The sequence below is a fragment of the Lissotriton vulgaris genome, chromosome 2_1, assembly GCF_964263255.1.
Source record: "Lissotriton vulgaris chromosome 2_1, aLisVul1.2, whole genome shotgun sequence".
Lineage (NCBI taxonomy): Eukaryota > Metazoa > Chordata > Amphibia > Caudata > Salamandridae > Lissotriton > Lissotriton vulgaris.
The window spans coordinates 905014534-905038430 of NC_141687.1; the positions used below are offsets into that span (position 1 = coordinate 905014534).

Consider the following 23897-nt stretch of genomic DNA (forward strand, 5'->3'; position numbering starts at 1 on the left):
AGCAGTATAAAACTGTAAACTCACATCAGAGACGAATCCTGTTAATAGCATTAGTGACAGGCACAAGTGAAAGTTCAACGTCAGAAATCCCCAGCCGGGTATAAGTTAAAATAGGACTATTTAGTAGATGTGGAGGGATCTCTTACAGGATATGGAGAGGAGACCAGGAACTACCCAGATACCCTTGTGGCCTACTGTGGGGGAATTGGCCACATGAAGTAACTTGACCAAAACAATGGAAACTTGTTGTTTCTGTTTGCAACCAGCAAGCATTGGTAAAAATCACAGTTTGAATACTTTGGACAACAGGTCAGGCACTGGCACACGATAGGATGAGCCAAACTCTTTCTTCTCTCAAATCGTCTCCTATACTAGATCTACCACTTTAGGAATCTACCCAGAAGTTACTGGTTGTTCCTTCATCTCATCAGTGGCAGACCTTTTAGAAGTTAAATTTGAGCGCTTATCTCGGAAGTCTTTAAATTCCTGTAAGACAGCAAAACATTGATGACAAAGGGCACATCTGCTGCTACTGTGCCAGGGTTATCAAGATTTGAAACAAAACATACATCTGGACCCCAAAGAGGACTTCATAGGGAGTCCAACCACCCAATGATTTACTAGCCGGATTGTTTAATGGTCTGTGGACTCAATACAGATGATGGATAAAACCTGAACCTAATACCCTAGCTGTTAAGGACTGCTTTAAGCCATGGTCCTTCTGGTCCACTAGCGCGTTTCCCTCAGGATGATAGAGGGTGAAATAATGCACAGCAACACCCAGGGTGCCCATGGCTTCCCAATGAACCTTAGAGGCAAAGGTTGCCCGCACGTGCACCCCCTTAAGGGTCAGAGCCACCACCACCATCACCAGCGGCTGTGGCCTCAGCTGAATCAATAGAAGCCTCTACTGTGGCTTCTTCTGCATCATGCACATCAGTTAATTGTGCAACTTTCCCCAATGCTGCCCTTCCTCCCTCTCTGCGAATCTCGCTTCCCGGAGTGGTCTTTCGTCCCACATCACACTGACCATTGTTCACCCAAAAATGTCCTTCCACTCTGCTCCCTTCACCACTTTCTATACATTGCGTTTTGGAGGGGAGCATACCAGCACTGCTGCTGAGGACCCCTTCTTCAGACCTCCTAGCAGGGTGGCTTCTCTTTGGAACCCAAGCCTGCTCCAGGAAGATGGGCACCAGTATGTCTTCCTTCTCGCCCTCCTTCAGAAGCAATAGGGCCTAAACCATCGCTTTCACCCGTTCACTGTCCATGCTGGCCTTTAGCCATTACACTTTCCAAATCTCGCCACTAACTCAATCAAAAACCCCAGCTAGCTGGCTAGATAACTACACCAAGCTAAGCCAACCATCAGCTCCCAGAGATGCACCCTGTACTTACAGTAGACAAAAAAAGGGGTGCCTTGGACTGCGACACTGCCTTAAACCTCCTCTAACCCCAACCCGAACAACCCCCTGCCAATCCCTTATCTTCCCGGTCCCTGGCCGAACCACCCAGGGGGAGACCTCCCACTGTTGTCTCCCCTAAGGCCCCCTTAGAATGTGCATGGGTTAGTTCAACAGCTGCAGTTACAAAGTGAGAAATTTCACTTACTTATGCACCTTTTCAAAAATAAACTCACTTAATGTCCAGCTAGAAACCTCTCACCCCATAGACTAAACATGTCATTGATAGGCTATCATATCCCACAAGCATGAAAAGAGAAATGTAGTATTGTAAGCTTTTAGTAGCATCTGAGTGCTCTCAACAGTACCTCAAAATTTCTGAAAAGACTAATATACGAATAAATAGTTGCAAATTTTTAACTCATGCATGTATTTTATTGATTATATGATTGTCAAAAGTCCTGATCATTAATTGGCTTGTGAAGAGTGAGGTAGTTACTGCACCTGGAGAACACTGACACTCTGGGGTGCTGTATTTACCTTTTGTTGTAAATATATCCAATTCCAAGTTTTCTAAAGGAGAATTATGTTTTACAAGCAGAATCGATGTTTGCCTTACTGATTTCTGACTGTATTGGAGTACATCATACATTTTCACCTGACAAATTTTGCCAGATTCATCCTGGGCAAAATGGTGCAGGTGCAGTGTTTATTGCATTACATGGAATAACGATCCCTGTGCAAACGCATATTTTAGTTAGGCCCAAAGTGTGGAAATATATTTATTTGGTTTTTGATAGATATTATATAAATCAAAGTTTTCTAAGTCACTATGTCTCTGAGTTGGTCAGTGTTTCTGACGCCTTTGCAAACCCCTGTTAACGCAAGCGTTAAATATCTCTTACCAGTTGCTAATTACGATAAATAAAACCTGACGGAATTTAGCAGGGGAAAATAGTATAGTATTTCCTGGTAACGTCATTTGGTGCATTGAGCATTGGAAGCAAAGGAAATGCTCTTGCACTTAATCTTTTTATGTTTTGAATGTGTGGGGAATTTTAGCTTTCAACAAACTTGCACTTTCGGCCCATTTGCAAAGTACTTTGCTGCTCGTGAATGCTAGTCGCGTCCTATTGGGTAACTGACTTCTTTGGGAGAACCAATCATATTCAAGGGGGTGGAGCCTGTTAGAACTTGCGGCCATTTAAATGCTGGCAGTGGCGCGAATGCCCACAACAGGTGCGCCAAAGGCAAGCTCTCCTATGCCAGTCCTTAGCTAGCTGGGGTTAGGGGGTGGTTATCAGGCGCGCAACACCCATTGGGCTAACGGGGCTTCAGCACCCAACCCCCCCCCCGTCGTGTGTGTCAGCCCGGGCGGAGACAGCTTCGCGGGCTGGCGAGAAACTAATTGCAGCCGCACCCAAGTACTTAACCATTTACTTGTAGATTAGGTGTTTGTTGTCTTTTCACCCCTTATTTCAGTTACTCTGTCTATGGTTGGAAGACCTAGCCCCGTCCCGAAATATTTTTCAGCCCCCCCCCCCCGAAATATGGCCCTAGTTGCCCGCCTGGTGGTTATTATGCCCGAAATAATACTTACACTCCCTACGAACTTAAACAATTATACTCAGCAGGATATCAATTGAAACCTTAATTATCTCTTATCTATCTAACTTAGGACTACTAAATAAAAACAGCTCCACCATTCAACTTGGTATGTCAATCAGCCCCCTGGTCAGTACCCCTATGAGAACAGATAGCCCCGCCAACCAATGGTTAAACACCAAATAGAAGTATTCCAATTGCTAGACTCTGAAAAGCCAGACATTCAACTAGTAACTGAAACTTGGTTATCGTCTTAATCATCCCCTGACATCTCAGCTGCACTCCCAGAAAATGTTTACCTACTTCCTGGCATACAATCTACAGGCAAAATAGGACAAGTAGCAACTATAATCTATAAGAACTTGCAGTTTACCACTCTGGCTGCTTTCAATATTACAGCAGTTGACAATCTCTTCATTAAACGTAATTCTATATCCACTTCCTTAAATACTATGTTGATATATAGACCTCCGGGTCATATGCCTCATTTTCCACATTCTCTGGCAGAACACATCTCTCCCATAGTAACTGATCATGCAAAACTCCTGTTAATTGGGGATTTCAATTACTGGGCTAATGAGGAAACGGGTGAGCAAGAATATTTGGAATTAACTGACTTATTAAGCAGCCTGAAGTTTAAACAGCACGTGACCTCTCCTACCCTCAAGGGCCATACCTTAGCTCAGGTATGGACTACCAATCATTCGGTGGCTAACCTTATGGTTATGGCTTGAGTCTGGTCAAATCACTTCTTACTCGAATAACTCTTGCTGATTTGGCTCTTCCCAAATGCCTGCTTAGCACAGGGACACCAGCTAGAAACTGGACCCACGCTGGTATTGACTCCTTTTGTAAATCATTGGCAACAACCCTACCTAACAAACAAGTCCATATTAATCTACAAGAAGAAAATATCAAGCCTGGCTAACAGAAGTCAGTAATACATATGCCCCTCTTTGCAAAGTCAGGTTGGCTATGTGTCATGATGCACCAAAATGGTTTTCTAAAGATTTAAAACTTGCTAAACTTGAACTTCGCCGAACCGGACAAAACTAGTGAAAGAGTTATTCAGCTGGTAAAATGGAAGTCTCCCTTTCCCAGATTAGACAATATAAAAAATCTATTATACAAGTTTAATCTGCTTTTTTCTCTGGAAAAATCATAAATTCAACAAATAAGTTAAAGGATAACTTTGTATTCTTGTATGAATTATCAAATCCCGACAGAGTGACTGCAACAATTCCTCCTACCCAATCTTAATCAAAGACAGCATATCTCCAAGCCCTCCCCCAGGTAAAACACCCACCATTGATAAGAATCCAAATTTACTGTCTGAGCTGCCCATTATGAGCAAGGTGCGCCTCATAGACCTGCAGACAAAAGTGAAATTGGGTACCCCTTCTGACACCTGCCCACCGAAAGTGCTAAAATACGTTTTTTCTCACTTCCTGACCCGGCTCTAGCCCTACTTAATGATTTTCTAAGCCAAGGCCTGGTTCCTAGCTCTATTAAGGAGGCGATAGTGGTTTCATTTTTAAAAAAGGTTGGTTATGATCCATATATTCTGAAGAACTACTGCCCTGTTTCTTTGCTTCCCTATTTAGCAAAGGTTTTGGAAGCATATGTTGGTAGTAGTTTATGCTCTTTTCTCAAGAAAACACCATTTCTATCCCCCACTAAGTGGGATTTTGGCCAGCCCATTCCACCAAAGCTGTGATCCTCTCGGTTGTGGATGATATGAGGGAAGATGTTGATGGGGGTACCACTCAGGCGCTGGTGCTCCTTGACCTTTATGCTCACTCGCCCCCAGTCATGGATCTTGGTTAAATCCATCATCGTTCTTTAGCTCACTTCGCCACCCCAGTTCAGACACAGCTATATGCAAATCATTCTTGACGCTGTGCCTCATGGGAACAGCCTAACCCGAACTGCCAAGCCATGTCCTCCCTGGATCGCAAACAAGAATCCTGGGACCGGTTTCAGGCTAACAGCCCTCATCAAACAGGCTGGCTTGAATCCAGTGGCAAAGTGAGCAAGTGGACGTACCCTGCCAATTTAGGGCGAAGAAAGCAAACACAAGGAGATGATGGACGGATCGCTGAAACTTTTCAGACACTCACCCCCAGTCACAGATCTGGGTTGAATCCATCATTGTTCTTTAGCTCACTTCGCCCCCCTAGTTCAGACACAGCTATATGCAAATCAGTCTTGACCCTGTGCCTCATGTGCACAGTCCAGCCCGCACTGCCAAGCCATGTCTTCCCTGGACCAGAAACAAGCATCCGGCGACTGGTTTCGGGCTAACAGCCCTCATCAGCCAGGCTGGCTTGAATCCAGTGGTAAAGTGAGCAAGGGACCCACGTCTGGGCATACCCTGCCAACTTAGTGCAAACAACGCAAAGACAAGGAGATGATGGCTGGAGCGCTGAAACTTTTCAGACACTCACCCCCAGTCACAGATCTGGGTTGAATCCATCATCGTTCTTTAGCTCACTTCGCCCCCCTAGTTCAGACACAGCTATATGCAAATCAGTCTTGACCCTGTGCCTCATGGGAACAGTCCAGCCCGAACTGCCAAGCCATGTCTTCCCTGGACCAGAAACAAGCATCCTGGGACCGGCTTGAATCCAGTGGCAAACTGAGCAAGTGGGCATACCCTGCCAACTTAGCGCGAAGAAAGCAAACACAAGCAGATGATGGACGGATCACTGAAACTTTTCAGACACTGACTCCCAGTCACAGATCTGGGTTAAATCCATCATCGTTCTTTAGCTCACTTCACCACCCCAGTTCAGACCTTGACCTTTATGCGGCTTTCAATGTAGATCATGCGCTTCTGATGGACCATGTCAGAACTGCAGGTCTACGGGGCACTTGTCTTGATTGGATTTTCTCCAGCAGGAAATGCTTGGGATCTCATGAAGAACTTCAGGAACTGATTAGCCGCCGGCGAATGAGAGTAATCTTTCGTACAGGGTGAGTGCTGAGTGATCTCACGCCCAATATCCCCAAATTCGACAAACCGCCCAGAAATTAACCGCGGAAAACAAACCGGACGGCTCACGTTTTTGTTTTGTTTTCTTTGATTTAGCACCCGCGGAGTTGGCACACTGGGACCGTCTTCCCACGGGGACCTTAAACCCAATATAGAAGGTAAGCTCTGCTCCCACATAAAGACTTCTTGAGTAAGTCAACCAGCTAAATGAAGACGATTCACAATAAGTACACACAGGACAGGTTATGCTAATTTGATCCTTTGTTCTTTATCCTATCTTCCTGTACGTTGATGGTGAGCAGATTGGTCTTGTTTTCATCACACAGAATTAAGAAAATACATGATGCAATGCTTTTTCGGAATAAAGGTAAGAAGGTGTAGACAAAAGCGGTGGCATAGAGAGGGGCAAACAGGTATTAAGGTTGAGGTTTTCTTTTATTGGTTTTTACAGTGAGGTTGGTCCTGATGAGAACCCGGATTTAAAAGGGGTTTGAAACGCGTAGACCGTGGAACTACCAAACACTTGCTCATAACAACTGGCTTTAAAATAACCAATTTGGGTTGTATGTAAATAAGCAAAAATGTTCAATAGGATGAATAAGAATGGAAAATTGTATAGGATATAAAATGATTCATTATTCAGTGCAATTTTGTTTAGTATGAGAAGTATGAGTATGAATGGTGGATGTTTATTTTTTTTTTCAGAGTGGTTGATTTGAATGTCATATGGCGAGAAAATTGAGGTTGTAAATGTGATTTCAATTCTGTTGTGTTATGTACAGAAAAAAAGTGTATTAGATATTTGCTAATGTGATTGAAAACTTTTTGAATTTTTTTTTTTTTAATAAAAAGCGATTATTAAGCTTAAAAATGGTTTGATGGCATGTCCACACATTTTGTAGATAGAATTAAGTTTCAAACAAGAAGCAGTATTGGCATTTCCTTACGGTTGTTCATGTAGTTGTGCTCAGCCTTACTGCTCATGAGCCATACCCTTTATTGTTATTTAGTAGGGGGTGATAGCAGCAGGAGGAGGGGTCACGCTTTTTCAAAGCCTTCTTGGACACAATGGTCCGGAGGATACACCATTACATTAGATTCCCCTCTACACCACAGGAATTACAGCAGACCAAATTAGATTTCTGCCAGATAGCCGAATTCCCCCATGTAATTGGGTGCATTGATGTTACACATGTAGCCATATTCCCCCCTCATGTAAGAGTACGTGTTCAGGAACAGGAAATCTTTTCATTCAATGAACAGCCAGGTTTGTAATGCCTCACACATAATAGCTGACATAGCAGCAAAATTCCAGGGCAGCACTCCTGATTCATTCATTTTCAGACACAGTGGTATATAAAGATGTCTCCTTGGGAGTGAATTTGGCAAAGGATACCTGCTAGATAAATGCATGTAACACAGTCTGGTAGACTCTCTGGATATGGTGAAACAGTTCAGTGACTAATCTTTTGCCTTTTACCCTGCAGGTGAGAGCGCATATGCTGTGCGCTCCTCCATACTCACCACATACCTGAATACAGCAACTCAAAGTGAAAAGAAATATGCTGCGCATAAGTCGACACACAATGTGATAGAGCAGACCTTTGGCCTACTGAAGAGTAGGTTCTGCTACCTACACAAAAGTGGAGGTGCACTGCAGTATAGGCCGGAGATATGTTGTAAAACTGTGGCCACTTGCGCCATGTTGCACAACCTTGCGACAACCAATGGCATACCTTTGGACCTGACAGATTGAGGATGAACCATGTCAACCTCGCAGAGTAGCAGATGGTGCAAGGGCAGAAGATGGCAGCCAGAGACGTGAGGAAATAACACAGACTTTTTTAAGTGAGTAATGACGAGACAATGCACTTCATGACTTATTTTCTACTGTGTTTTATTCACCTTAATCTCAGGTAAACTGTATGCACACAGCCATCATCATCTTACATGTGTGTAAATTTGTAGGACAACATAGGAATTAAAATAAACATGTACAAGATTCTGCACTGATCATCACATGCAACAGGTTACCCCACCCCTTGGCATCGCTAACTACTTTTTATGGGCATGCACAGCATTGGAACGGTCATTGTGTACACTGGCCTCCCTTGATGAGGCCTTGGATGATGTACCTGACCCTGCATTCCACCGTCTGGTCTCAGTCACCGGGGCAGTGATGTTGCTGAGGCTGAAGGCCTCCTCACTGTCCCCTGCACCCAGTATACTTGTCCCAGCTATAGTAGCTGTCTATAACTGTTCTACAGCAGTGGTGACCTGCACCAATCCTCTGGCTACATCAGAACTGCAGTGGGTCATTTCCACCTACATGGCCACATTGCGTCTGGACAGGACAGCTTTGGCATTGCTTGTACAGTTTATTGTCTTGGTGTAACCATCCAAGTGGCCAAATAGGTGGTGTCTTTGTCTGCATTTGGAGGTATGCTCCATCTGCATGGTGTTACAGAGGTCTCTAATGGCTTCTAACATGTCCCTGAGACTTTCAGCATTTGCCCTATGCCCTCTGCCAATATGTTGTCAACTTCATGATGCTGTCCTTAATGTCCACCATGTTGTTCTCTAGACACACCAGCTGGGGCTATATTAACTGTATATTTTTCTATTGCAGGTGCTGCACCTTCGCCATGGTAACCTCTAGCCCAGCAAAGACAGAGAACCCCTCTCCTTCCTCAGCAGCACCATGTGCTCTTGCTCTGTGTCTCCTGCGATTGGTGTGATGCTGCTAGTGGGACTTGTCACTTTGGGCCTGTGCCTGCTCAACTGGCCTCGACTGCAGCTCTTCCTGGGTATCTTCAACTTCTACCTCAAACTCCTGTAGTGGAGCCACAGTGTACATGTATGTTCTTGGTGCAGGTGTTGTTGGTATTGTGGTGACTTTCTCTTCTTCCCCTGCCTGTTCTTTGGTCTCATCTGGCTCATCTGTTGCTGTGTTGTCGCCCTATGGCACAGGGGTATCTGTGAATGTAAAAGAACTACTTCAGTATTATGTGTGTACAGCTTCATGAAATTTTTAACTTAAATGAAAATTGATTTAATCTACCAAAATATGGTGTGTTCATTGGTTATGTGCAGGTGTTCTATACTCCGCCTATTCTGCTACAAATTATTTTTTTTCTATCTTGTGTGCCTGACTATATCCCCCATCATGCATTGCTGGGTGGTAGCCAAGAAGTGGACTGGAGTGGGATTTTACAATAAATGTTCTCAACTTACTAAGAGTGCATTTTGTGAGTTATAGGGCAAGTGTATTTTAGCATGCATCCTACTTTGGCTGGTGGTACGGCGGCTGAGCTGTCCATGTCCGTAACACCACTGATAGCCTCAGGCTGTTGGATCGACCCCACCAAGTCCTCAAGGGGCGTAGACCCTGGCTGAGTAGATGGTCCTCCACCGGTCTTCTTGGCAACTGCAAGCCTGCTTGCCACCTGAAATCATGCTTGCCACCATCTCCTTTGCCCTTGGCCACAAGTCGTACCAGCACTTGTGTAAATCTTCAATTCAGTGCTGTGTGACCCCTACAGCGTTGAGTTTTGCTTTTATGTCCAGTCACATTTTCCTTTTCTCTGACTTCGGAATATCGAGGGATTTTTTGCTAAATAATTGTTTACGGGTCTTTACCATTTCCTCAATTAAGACTTCCAATTCTTTTTCACTGAGTATTATTTTTCTCTGGCATCCTACAGCCTCCTTTGCCTTCTCCTGTGATGCCATGCTGGCTATTTGTGCCTGCCTCTGCACTCTGGATGTTCTCCTGAGTTGTGTGCTCCTACTCTCAGCCTCCTATACAGCCTCAGGCACTCAGGAACAGAATGGGGAACCTCACTTACTGGTTGTGAGGTCATCATGCTGCATCGGATTAGTAGATTCGCAATTTTGCGACTCTTTAATTTGCAAATTTGCTATTTGAGAATCGCAAATTGGGACTCTGTATTTGCAAATGCAAATTTTACCAGATCTGTATCTTTTAGTACATTTTTTGATACATTGCATTTTGCGATTACCAAAAAGCGAATTAGTAAAAATTGCTCTTTCACAATCAGAAAAATGCTTTTTTGATACATCTGGTCCATTGTTATCTCAAGTAACTATAACTCATTCCCTAAGGTAACTATAACTCACACCCCCAAAATGCACTGCTAATTATCTCACATATAACATCACTCATGATGTTCTATGACATCATTGATAATATCACTGCAACATTTGCGATTATATAATTGATGACAAAACTGTGCTTGGTTTGTGTGCGAGTTATAGTTAACTTAGGGTACAAGTTATAGTTACTTGAGATCACTCTAACTGGTTAATTTCAGTGGTCTTTCATGTTTAAAATGGCTTGGTTTATCTGACAGGTTTACCTAACTATAACATCACTTTAACCTATATTTTCAGTGAATAGATAGGATCCAGTGAATATATGGGATACCTTTGACACTGTTTGACAAAACTCCCAAAAACTTTCCAAACAAGTGCTCTATTTTGCCTAATCTGTGCATGGAATGTTTTGGGATGACCTGTGAAGAGGGGGGCCAAGAAAAAGGGGGTCCCTAAAGTGTGAAATCCTTATTTATTTCCCTTGACGCTTTAAGAAGCACTACTGTGAAAACTGCTGCACAGAATTACACCAAATTTAGCAGGAAGCTGATCTCGGTCCTGACAGCATGCTTTTAGTATTTTGATGTAAATCTGTTCATTAGTTTTTGAGATATTAAGTCTCAAAAATACTTATATATCTGGACAGTTGGGTTTGAAAGACTCTAGCAAGAATCCCTCCAACCCAAGTTTAAAAAATATATAAAAAATAGAGTATTCTGATTGAACCAGGGTCTTTATTTCTCTTGGGTCAATTCGATCCCACTGGGCACACGCTCCTGTGGGAGTGAGTTCTCAGATTGGCTGCCATCAAGTTGAAGGAATTATTTGGGGAGGGAAGCATGAGTAGGCCCCACACCACAAGCCTCTAAATGCCAAGAGCCCCATCCCCTGGCCAGGTACCTCAATTTAAGGGGGGCATACAACGCCCCTCTCAAGCACATTGCAGACCCCATTCCCCAGGGACTAATACATTTATTACGGGTAGGGGCGCTTGTGGCCCACCCTCCCCAAGCCAACCGATGCCCTGAGAACCCCATCCCCCTGGTATCAGCGCCACTAGTTGTGTCCTGAGAAGCTCACTACCGGGATGCAGTTTCACTACCCACAGGAGCAGGGGCAGGGGCTTGCCTGGTCCCACCTGGAAATTGTTTACCAGTCCGCACTCTTGCAGGCAGGAGAACTCCGACAGCTCCAACCTGGCAAGACCATGAACAAACAGCTGCTCCCACCAGGCATGAGCAATGTGGGCACCTGTGAAGGAAACTATCTAGGGCTACAGGGCTCTGGAGCTCCACCTGCGGCGTCCAATATTAGGTTTTTGTGTGTTCTGGGTAGGCACCAGGGCCCATTTATTACAGATTAGGCCTCGGAGATAGAGTTCCTGGGAACACCAGAAACTTGGGGAGGGAGTCTGCATGCCTCTTCTTTTTTAAAAATGAAGGCCCAAGGGATGGGGTCCTTGGGGCCAATACTGGCTCGTGAGGGGGGCTGCGTGCTCCCCTCCCCTTTATTAAAAAAGAAGGCCCCTGAGGATGGGACCCCTCATGACTTGAATGCTGCTCAGGGAGGAGGGCCGTGCACCATCTCCCCTTTAAAAAAGGAAAAGCCTGGGGGAATGGGGTCCTAGAATAATATTGGTTTGGGGAGGAGGCCTCCGCCTGCAGGGATATGCTGGTCTCCCCTTTCAGAGGGCACTCACAGTGGGCACACTATGTGCCACCTCTTTGTGGAGCACAGGGAGTGCACCTCCTGGCGGCTTCTCTGCCATGTTATGGCCACTTGTGCAGAGTCAAACTGTTTGCCTCATTTGCATAGGTATTGCCACCATGCAATTAAGGGAAAGCCACTTCTGGATAGCGCTGGTGCTACATATGCGCTTGCGCTGTCTGTTGTACCACGCAACTCATTGTGGCCCCTTCTGTAATACCAAAGTGTCACAGGAGCTCTTTATCTAATACAGGCCCAGGATGTTTAAATCATTTCTTCTACACATCACTGGGCAGACAGAAAGACTGTTGTGTGAACTTAATCCAAATATCGATTATAGTTAGTTACTTTAACTCACTCTGCAAAAGAAATCCAAAATATGTCTTAACCCTTTGGCCGCGGCGGTAATTCCGCCGTAGCGCTGGGGTGGGAGGCAGGGTAGCGCGGCGCTGCCATGCTCGTGACGGAACCACGCCGTCATGAGCAACGGGCGGGCTGTGCTTATGACGGTGTGGTTCTGTCACAACTCCGCCCACTCACTAATTCGCCCGCACAGGTGGGGAATCAGTGCCACGTGGGCGGAGTGGCCCCAGCAAGACGAAACCACGCCGCCCGTGGCTCATGATAGCGTGGTGCCGTCATGAGCAGGGAAGGGGTTAAACGCCCTGCTGTGCAGCGGCCCATCTCGTTTCATGAAAGAAATGAAGATTTTATACCACCTCACTGATCCCCCTATTATGACCTCTGCAGAGGAGAATTCATGTGTGGAATTCTTCTCCTCAAAATTATAAGGGGTCTGGTTCCAGGGTGCAGGAGCATCCGACCCGGTTTTACTAGCTGTGTCCCTTTGTAATGCAACTGGTGCTCATGTAAAGTGCTCTGATACCTTCGGGTCAGGTTCGCGCTATATAAAACTGCAAAAAAAAGACAGCAGTACAGTCTGGATCCGCTTTATCGTCCATGGTTGTAAAGTGTGTTTCTTTGCAAGTGGCAGCACACACAGTAATTGTCATGTCTACAGTTCAATTCTGCCTATAAGTAAACATATCCAAACATTACTGTTGTGTGGTGCTTCTTTAATAGTTCTGTTGCAATGGGATGCCACTAGGGTTCTAAGTATTGTTCACAACATGACATAATATACAGGTAAATATATTGCATGCACTAGGGCAAGTCAGGATTAACAGGGCACGGGTTGCCTTGGTAGTGTTGAGCCAGGTTCACCTCCTCTCACAGGGTCTGTACTATATGCCCTCTCGGCTGGCAGCCAACATCGGAGGTTCTCATATGTGTTGCTATGTTGTGTACGCCTTCTCAGCATTCAGCCAACATTAAAGGTTCTCATATGTATTGCTATGTTATGTACGCCTTCTCAGCATTCATCCAACATCAGAGGTTCTCATATGTGTTGCTATGTTATGTACGCCTTCTCAACATTCAGCCATCAAAGGCTATATGTGTTGCTATGTTATGTACGCCTTCTCAGCATTCATCCAACATCAGAGGTTCTCATATATGTTGCTATGTTGTGTACGCCTTCTCAGCATTCAGCCAACATCAGAGGCTATATGTGTTGCTATGTTATGCACGCCATTTCAGCATTCAGCCAACATCAGAGGATCGTATATGTGTTGCTATGTTGTGTATGCCTTCTCAGCATTCATCCAAAATCAAAGGCTATATGTGTTGCTATGTTCTGTATGCCTTCCTAATAGGCAGCCAAGAGCAGTGTTGTTAACTGTGCTGGTATGTACTGTATGCCTGGGGACATTCAGTCAAGAACTCTCTTTCTCTTCCAGGGTTGGCATTCAGTCATCATTGGCAACACACTGATACAGTTCCTATTACAAGAGGTCTTGTTATAACTATTTGCTTATACCGAGCCATGAATTTGACGAGCAGCGCGTGGCTCATGAAGAAAGAGCTGGACTTGGTCCATCTTGGAGATGAATCTGGAAACGTTTCCAGAGGGGTCCCAGCCATAAAGCACTAGTCATGCAACTGTCGTGATTAAGTTATACATAATTCTTATCCTTGTCAAGAGTCAAGCTTCATATACATTCATAGAGGAAAGGACAATATAATTATCAACAAGAAGATTTTCTATGTGGTCCATCTGTGATGATAAAGCAAACCAGCTAATTAAAATTCTAAATTTATTATCACGTTTGACCTTTTCACGACAACATATAATCAGGGACATCTTAAGGATTTTGGAGGCCCTTGGCCAAACGTATTTTGGGGGCCCCTGGTCTGATTAGCTTTACATTCATGGTCCAGTCTCGGCTCTTTCATACCTTCTTTGGCCAGGTCACTGACAGTGCACAGGCACATTTGTCCAAATTCAAATAGTGTTTACATCTAATATTGAGCGATAGTGACATGCTTTTTCAACATTGTAACAACAGCAACTCACTAATATTACTGCACATAATCTCTGTTACACCCTTCCATTTCTCAAATGTGGGGCCCTGTTTTGATCTAAAAGATCCTTTTTAGGTTGAGCATTCAAGACCTCTTGCATGTACTTTAGTACATATACTTTAGTACATACTTATATGTGTTTGTACTTTGTGGGCTCTGGAGATCAGCCCTAGGACTTATCTGCTTCGGTTTAGGTACTTTTTTTTCTGTTCAACTGCCTCTACTTAATTGTATTTATAGAACATGACCAGCAGAGGTCAGTAAAATACCAGAATTGCTTTCTGCTGAGGTACTTTCTTTTTTAACATTTTCTGGCATCTGGCTCTATTTAACTTTCTTTATAGAAAACGACCAGCAGAGGTCAGTAAAATACCAGAATCTCTTTAGCATTCTCTAGATTCCAGTTCATAGAAATTGTCTTCCATGAGCACCCGTAGACAATAAAATTGTTATAATCTTGTATTTTCAGTGATATGACCACCAAAGGCCCTACTTTTATATTAAAAACAGAGCTTCAGACTTTACCATTTCCTGCTGAAAAGCAATATTTCTCTCCATGTGTTCCCATACCTGGTGTCACGCAGTTTGGTGCTTATTTTCCATCCATGATAAAGAACAGTAGCTGTTTCAGCACCCAGGCTAATGTGCTGCATAACTAAATATATATGATCCCTAAGGCGAGACCAATTGTATTGCAAATGCTTGTTTATGGATGGTGCCTGAAACAAAATATAACATTTATCTGCAAAATGTCTCTAATAGACTGTCACACATCACCCACATTAAAAATAAGTTAAAGGAAAACGACATTGAAAGCAATCTGTTTAAGAATTATTCATGGTCATCAGGGCAAAACTCTGCAGAACCGAGCTGGCTCTATCAGGGAGCCCCATGAAAGGCTGAGGCCCTCGGCCAGAGTCCACTATGCCCATGCCTTAAGACTCTCTGCATATAATTCACATATTTAAAAGCAGAGCCTTTGAAGCTTAAGAAAGATTTGAAGAAAGGGAGGTGGAGAAGAAAGGGTTAAAAGTGCCCAAGGAAGGAGCAACCACTATGACCTATGAGGTGGACACGAGAGCGAACTCCAGCAGATGACGTTGGCCCATAAGAAAAGTAGGATCTGACAGCACCAGGAAAAAGGCCACCTGCCAAGGCAAGTGGGACAAAGCCCTCACTTGGTTGTAGACAGTACTGCAGGAAATAGGGGCCTAATGCAGAAGTAGCCGCTGGAGCAGGAGAATCCAACAGAATGAAGATGGCTCAACAGAAACTACCAGAAGACAGTAGCTCAGAAGCAAATGACCGGGCCACCGAACTACCGCATGCAAACAGGCTCCGCCTCCTTCTCCCATGGGCAGAGGATAGATCGCAGACCTAAGCAAGAACTGGGCAGATGGAAAATGACTGGGGAGGCATATGAAGGGCACACCTGAGAGCGGCACTTTCCTACTTCTCTACCTGAATTTACCTATTTGAGAGGACTTAGATTTGAGCCAGGGAAAAGGCACATAGTTAGGAAGGGGCAAAGATTTATCATGATGGCAAAGGTTCTATTTAAGAAAGACCTTATATGAGCAACACTTTACCTGAATTTACCCAAGGAAAAGGGGTTAATTTGAGAGGGGCTTGATAGGGACACTTGCCAGATATTCTTAAAATGGTGACATGCTAAATAGGGGTACGAGAGGGACACTTATCAGGACTCTAATGGTTTGAAAAGTATCTACCATAAGACACTCACAGGTTTTAAATGAGTCTGTATGTGTTTTCTCCTTACCAATGCTGATTGTGTTTCTCTTGAGGGGTGAAAGGGGAAATTCTTAGAGAACTCCATTGGTGGCAGCCGGAACTCCCATTTGATGAAGGGCACTGATGCAGACAAGCGAGCTCCTCCGCCAAAACCTGACAGAAAGAACAGAAGAATTTCATAAACTGGTGTTGTGATTACAATCCTGTCAGTGACTACTGAACTCACTAATAGAATAAACAAAATGTCATAGTCTCCTTATGGCCGCATTAAACAGACAACAACGGAATGGAGAGGAAATTAAGAGAGCTTGGGCTGCATATCGTGCTGCCCGTTGTGAAAGGTCTTAATAGGTCGAGCTGTGGGATAGGTTACTGGAGGCCTGTGCCCTGCATAACAGCACAGAGTTTTGGAGGGTAGTTAATCACCCTATTTTCTCTTCTGACCCGGTGAGTGTGCAGGCTCTGACTATGGTCTGAACACTTTGGGTCAATCTATGAATTAGATTCTGGTCCTCAGGATGGATCTGGGGTTTGGAAGACTGCAGGCCTTTGCCTGCACCTCGAGGAAGTTAAGAAAGTTATCCTGTCCCTGTCAGAGTGCAAGGGCCCAGCGTGTGATGGCATTCCGGGTGACTTATTTAAGACACAGGTAGATCGTTGGGGCCCCTGCTGGCTCTGCATTGTAATGCAGTTATAAGAGGGGATTCCTTGCCAGTTGGAAATATACTGTTATAGTACTGGTTTTTAAAAGGAGTATTAGAGCTGACCCCGCTTGTTATCACCCCATTTCATTGAAGACTATCGAGGTAAAAGTGCTAGGCACGGTCTTGCTGGATCGTCCACTTGGGCATTTGATAAGAACATTCTCTCCGAAGTCCAATAGGATTTAGGGTAGGGAGAGGCACAGTGGACCAGACACTGAATTTGTATCTGTTGAGCTCCAAGTACACTAGGGCAAGGGAGGGGGCAGTCCATTTTGCTGGACCTAAGCTCGGCCTTGGACAGAGTTAGTAGATCTAAGCTTTTGGCCATGCTTGGGTCAATGGGGATCGATCCACCTCTCCTTTCCTTCTTGGTTTTTATCCATGAGGGATTATATGCCTCCTTTAGATATGGGCTAGAAGGCGAATGTGCCCTGCCCCTGGAGTTGAAGAGAGGGATGCATCAGGAATGCATCCTGACAACATTCTTTTTTACTTTGGATATCAATGGTCTAGATTTGGCCCTGTTGAATTTGGGGGCTGACGAGCCATCTGTGGGCGGTCGTCGTCTGCCTGTTCTTTTATATGCAGATGACGCCATCCTTATAGCCTATACAGTCAATTGCCTACAGCATTTATAGGATCTTTTTGTTACATACATGGATGGCCCTGATCTCACGACCACTTATGCCAAGTCAAGCGTTATGGTGGTGGGCCCTAGGAACATCAGAAATCAAAATTTCATAGTGAAGAGCCATTTTATCACAAGGGCTGATCATTGTTCTTATCTGGGGATACTTTTTGATTCCAGACTTTCCTGGCAAACCCCTTCTAATGAAAATTGTTTCCAGATTCAAACCAGTCATTGGGGTTGGCGACTTGGCGTAACATTTGGGCCACACTAAAGTGGAAGCTATGATTAAAGCCTTTAGAGCAAAGTGTGTACCGTTGGTATGTTATGGGTGTGAAATTTGGGGCCATGGTCCCACATACGAGCTTCAGGGGGTTGAAATTAATTTCTTAGAAGCTTGCTCAAAGTATCAGCTAGCACGGCTTCTAAGATTTTGCATGAGGAAGTGGGCATGGGGTATACCTCAGATTTCATTCGCCCTTTGCTACTTTGGTTGTCAATTTGGCTCAAGGAGGACCTATCTATGAATAGGATCATTATACAAGACTGCTTGGCCCTGGATGGTAGGCTCAGCATCCCCTGGTTTGCCAATGTTAGGCCTATCTTTATGTCATGGGGGTCGCTGTGAGTTGTTTACGCACCCGGAAGCTATATTTAGGAGGAACATACCATGGCTTAAACAGGCTTTCCATGACATGGTTGCTGCGGACCAAGAGGCTAGGGCCCTCTTAAAACATTCTGTTTGTAATTTTGTAATGATAAAATCGGCTCCTGGAGGGAAACCTTATCTAACTTTGGCGATGTCTAACTCTCATTGCAGATGATTAACTTATTTTAGACTAGCAGCCCGTCCCGACTTTGTCTGGGAGCAACAGGCTTCCCCGCCCCCGCCCGCCCCGAAATTGTCCAGCAGCCCGGCCCCCGCCCGGCCCGTCCCCCGCCTGCCCCGACCCCCGCCTGCCCCGACATGGGTCCCCTTACCCCAGCCGCCGCTCTTCCCGCCTGTCTGCTGCTGATATACTGCTTTAAATATGTCTGTTCTTCTTTGCAGAGGTGTACAGCTGACCAATCCGTTCTACAGAGTGTACATTGGCTGGGAAAGCTTACATCATAGCTAATCTTTTTGGCCTAGAGGTGTGTTAATGATTGCTGTTTCACCATAAAAACATGGGATCATTCTCTTTTCTCCTGCAGCCCGGGCCCCCGCCCAACCCGTCCTCCGCCCAGCCCGTCCCCCGCCTGCCCCGCCATGGGTCCCCTTACCTCAGCCGCCGCTCTTCCCGCCTGTCCGCTGCTCGCACCGCCGCTGACCTGTCCGCTGCTCCTCACGTCACCGCTCCTCCCCGTGCCATGTCCGCCGCTCCCTTACCTCAGCCGCCGCTCCTCCAGCCTGTCCACTGCTCTCACCGCCGCTGGCCTGTCCGCTGCTCCTCACGTCACCGCTCCTCCCCCGCGCCATGTCCGCCGCTCCTCGTCGCGCTCCTGGATGCCGCTCCTCCCCGCGCTCCTGACGTGAGTACGCACGTCGCGGAGGGCGCTACTTCGGAGGGACTACTTTTTTTTATGTACATTTTTTAAATAACATTTTTTTATTTATTTATATAGCCTATAGCCATCTACACACCCTGACGATTCCAACGGTGTATCGGGTGTGTGGATTGGCGCTGTAGTTCCCGAGTTTACCTGCCTCAAAGGCTGAAAGTTCTTCTTTTATTATAGTAGTATAGATGTAATCTTTTTCATCAGCTCTGGTTGCCCAAAGGATCTTGGTGCAAAATTTCAGAACTACCGGTGCTGATATCTCCATTCCTGACACATTTCATATTGTCATGATTTGTCCAATTTTGATCCATTTTAGGCATAGATTTATTCGCTCACTCCTCCTACCTATGAACTTGACACAAGTCAGGCCTGCCTTTCTTTTCCTGTAGTTGTTAAATTACCCCACTATTTATTTTTAATTTACTCGTTTTTTATCTGGGTCATTCAGGGGCAATGATTTTATTGTGACCCTGGTGTTTTATTTTGTGTATAATTAGTCTGTTATTCATTCTTATGCAGATTTCCAATGTTTTTCTTAATGTATTTTGTGATTTATAGATGGTTTTTAAGCATTTGAATTGTTGTATTTCGCTGACAGGTGTTTTTATTATCTGCTACATTGTGTGCTTTTATGATTTTCCTGAAAAATTGAATGAAGCTATTCTATTCTATTAAAAAAGAAACAAAACGGTTGTAATACCTACAAAGTATTGCACCGTTCTCTTTGATTGCTTACATTGAGTTAATGAGGAATAAATTAGGATCTGTGTTAAACACGGGAGATTGTACACAGGTTGGACCACCTGGTCTACGGCACTGTCTCAACTTAAATGCTTGACATAAATGTTGTAAGGGTGAATAAGTCCAGTAGCCGAGGTGTATATAGATGATGAAGGTTTATTGATGAAGTTCTAGATGTAGATAGTAGATGTAATAAAGCCCCACCAGCAGCAGCTCCCTTACTGCTTATTTGATATTTTTAGATTTTTTTCACACAAAGATCGTGTTGATGTATTGAAATGCAACCCCACTTATGGAAATACCATACTATAATTTACAATAATGTGTCAGTCCCTGGCACATTAAGGTTGAGGGCGACCAATGGAGTGTTCACTGGTGGGGTCTCAGGGGTGCCAATATGCTTTTCAATCCATAGTTGTAAATTAATCAGTTCATACCTTGGAGATACTTCAGGTTTGAAGTGTCAGTAGTTCATCAGGTTGCACTTGTCGATTCTTTATAGATAGTCGCCAAATGTTGTACGGGTAAATAAGTTCAGTAGCTGAGGCGTATATAGATGATGAAGGTTTATTGATGAAGTTCTAGATGTAGATAAGTAGATGTAATGAGCCCCCCCCCCAGGAGCAGCTCCCCTGCCTGCTCAGCCCATACTCCCAACTGACACTCATCCACCAGGCATCCCCAAAATTCACCAGCATTCCAAAGCACATCCACTCTGGCTGAGCAGCAAGGCAGAGAATCAGGAAAGATGTATGTATGGCACTGAGAACCAGATACCACAATAAGCCTGCTGGCTGGCCAGACAATTCTACACCCACACTTATAATGTATTGAGCCAAAATGGGCCATAATATATTGACCCTGTGAATCTTCTAATTGGAGTTTGACTTCTGTATGATTAGGTCCCATGTACCCGTTTCATCCTTTTGGCGTGGAAGGACAAAGCTACATCCCAGGCCGCAAGCTGTTCTTGTATCTATCATGGCTTCGAAAAGGGTGTCCCATCATTGACTCAGTGATTTGCTACTGGAACAGCAGCAAGGACACTTAGGTGAAGCTGACTGTGCATGCTCTTTAGTATCTCATTTCCCCATAAATTGTTACGGAGTGCCTGAGAAAGACAATGGCACACAATGCTAACTCCATGTATAGTGTGGAATTATTATTTCAAATGTGTATCTCCAACAAAGTTATCCTTTTCTTGACTCCTGATCATTCCTAGGATTTTTTGATGCTTCTTTCGTTTAGGAGTTTTTTGAAGAGGTTTCATTGAAGCCATGCACGTGCTGTGATTAAAAGACCTACCAAGTTTTACTTGTATTTTAAAGGTCTCCTGCTCTTTTTCTAGATTTTTCATAAACCTAGATCTCTCTAAAAGAGTCTGTGTCTATTTCCATGTTACATTCTGGTGATTTGGCTCACTATATTTTCTCCCTTCTTTGGAAACAGGAGGAGCAATAAAAAAAATCCTGATTCGAAGTATAGAGAAGGATTGCCTCTTAAACCAGGCAGTGGTAGATTGCTGGAGGTTTAGGAAATTCTTCCAGAAATGGTGTTTGAATCTTATGGTTGGAGCGGTGACAGTGCATCAGCCCCCATATCTAACCTCTGTAGCATATTGCATCCTACTTTAACCTGTAAAATGTGGTTTAAGTTGCTATGGTTGGGATTCCTCATCACAGCTGTGAAAAGAAGGATACTTTTTGCCATGCCGTCTGCTTTATAAAAGACACCTCTTCAAAGTGGAGCTTCCAGCTGAGAATGGCATCAGGTGTTGCCCTCAGATTTTGAAGCTATATGTTTTTGTAATTTGGTTGAACTCCTATGAAAAGTGACTTGGTTAGGTGTCGTTTTTGCTTTGTGTTCAAGACCATGGCTTCTGATCTATAAATGAAGCTGACATTATCCACAGATGAAATAATGCATTATCCATGCTTTACACCCACCAAAACCCACATTACACGCCAGGCAGAGTGAGAATTTTCCACCCCTGTTTTTTCTGGGTATGGGAGTACCAGAACCGATTTTACAGTGCTGTAATTTTGCACAGTAAGATGCATAAGACTTTGGTTGCAGACGCAGCCAGGCCTCATTCTGCATTCTTTCTGAGGGGAGGGGGGGGAATCTGGGGAGGGCAGCATTCATAGTTCCCCCTGCTAGAAAATGCTTCCCCTTCCATTCTGCCACACCCCACCCCTACCCTTTACCCCCTGCCTCACTCAGAGGTACCTGTATACATTTATCACATGGCCAGAGCAAGTGGTAAATGTGTGCTTTAAGCCACACAGAACTGAGAATTCCGTATTGTTTCACGAATTAAGAAAAACAAGTCCAAGACAGTAATTCCCCATTTTATGGGGTTTAACTTGTAATTGCTTGGTACTGGGGCAGATTTACCTAGCATTAACTGAAAATGAGCATGTGATTTCACTGTGCCACCACTACTGTGCAACTTGGAATCAAGGAGGCTTCTCCACTTGAGTGGAGGAGTGTAGCCACACAAGCCCCAGTGCTGAACAATAAAATGGTAATAAAGTTTATTTATTACCGTTTTATTTTTCAGCAACCTGTCCTGAACTAGGTGTCAGGATGGGGCGGGGCCAACGCTGCTGAGTGGCAGCTGCAGAGAGCTATGCAATTTAAAATTCGTCTTGGGCCGGCCAGCCAGACATGCACGTTTTAAAGTTCTCTAACCCAGCTATCTCAGACAGCTGGATTATAGAGAGTGCACGCCTCCATTGCTTTTAGGAGCGTTGAGAGAGGCCACTCTATCTAATCCTGGCACTGCTTTCATGCTGTGAAAGCAGTGCCAGGATTGGGTAGTGTAGTGTCCTGCTCTTGGGCTTACAGAAGATGCCGAAGGGAGGAGGACGCCGCGCGGCGAAGAAAGGTAGGTAAGTTTAATTAATTATTTCTTTTGCTTTTTTTTCTCGATGGAGCCTGACAGTACACCAGTTCGGATCGGTCCATTTTGTACATCAAAGGTACCTCATTGTTAGCTTTCAGAGGGCTTGGTTCACCTACAGTAACCAACCACTGTGTAGATAGTGTAGAAATTTTGGTCCTGAAGAATCACCACATGATTTTCTACACACTAGGCGAGAAACATGTCGACCACTCATAGTTAGCCACCTCTGACCATTATATCAGCGGTGACACCTTAGATGTTTTTCATTGAGACCAGTGAGCTTGCAGATGAAATTCAGTTTGGAGTACCACTGCGCCTCATTTTATCTTCCACACATTGCACCCACATCTACACTACAAGGCACGACACCCGCACTTCACCAAACGGCTTTGGGAAGACGATCTCCAACAAAGAGACCCTCATAAGGTGCCTGTCAGGCATTGCAGCACCGACCTGACGAGGAGCAAGCCCTATGATGAAGCATGACACCCAAATGGGAGTGTGAGGGTCCCATTTCCCAAATTGGGAGACACCCAGTCTCCACCTAAGTGTGCGGGTGTTGACTGACCCAGCCTCCTTTCCCCTTCCTTTCCCTCCTCCTCAACAGGAACTGCATACCTCTTTCCCTCATGTCATGTAGTATGGGGCTCTTATGAAGGACCTTCAAGCGTCCCTGATCCCCCCCTTTGTTATATTCCTATTTATAACACTCTTCTTTGAGGTTAAATCTTAACTCTGAAAGTACAGCCTGTTCAAAAAAGGGCCTTACTCCCAGCTCTGATATTGCTGTAGCCCAAGAGGGTACTTTATCACATTATTTTCCTTCTAGGACAGATGAAAAATATTACCAAACACTTGTCCTAAACAAATAGAAACTAATTGGCTTCTGTCTTTGCATTTTTGGAAAAAAAGAGACCTAGTGGATTTGCCAGTGCTTATTGTTTCCTTCTTCTATGGTTTAAACAAGGCGTTGCACAGCATTGTTTAGTCCCCTTGGGAAGGAAGATTATAGCTGTCAGCTGCCTGTCCTGCCTCCTCTGCAGCCATATTTAACCTACAAACTATAACCCTAAATAGAAGAACAGGCAAATAATAATCATGGCCCAAGAGGTACGTTCATGAAAATGACTATTGGAAATACGGGTATGTATGAAGTGCTCTTAATCTAAAAATACATATAATTCCTCATTGAGATTCATCCAAAATGGAGCATTTGTCAGAGTTCAATGAAAAAGGTCTACTGCTATTGTTCAGTTTTTTAGAGCACTCTCCTCCTTAATGGTGTGATTTCACATAGTTGAGAGCATAGAGTCTTAGTTTCAGAATTGTTGGTATTCCATGTGAAAGTACATTGCTACTGGAGAGGTGTAGT

The 23897-nt window shown here is 44.5% G+C and overlaps 1 long non-coding RNA gene across 1 annotated transcript in view; it reads left to right on the top strand.

Annotated features, from left to right (window-relative positions):
• LOC147731389 (uncharacterized) overlaps window positions 1-9237 on the top strand; it is a 59005-nt gene extending 49768 nt beyond the window's left edge. Inside the window, exons 2-3 of the long non-coding RNA XR_015308630.1 lie at window positions 7491-7851; window positions 8633-9237. This is a non-coding gene — a long non-coding RNA (uncharacterized LOC147731389). The remainder of the gene's footprint in view (window positions 1-7490; window positions 7852-8632) is intronic.
• Window positions 9238-23897: the final 14660 nt, after the last annotated feature.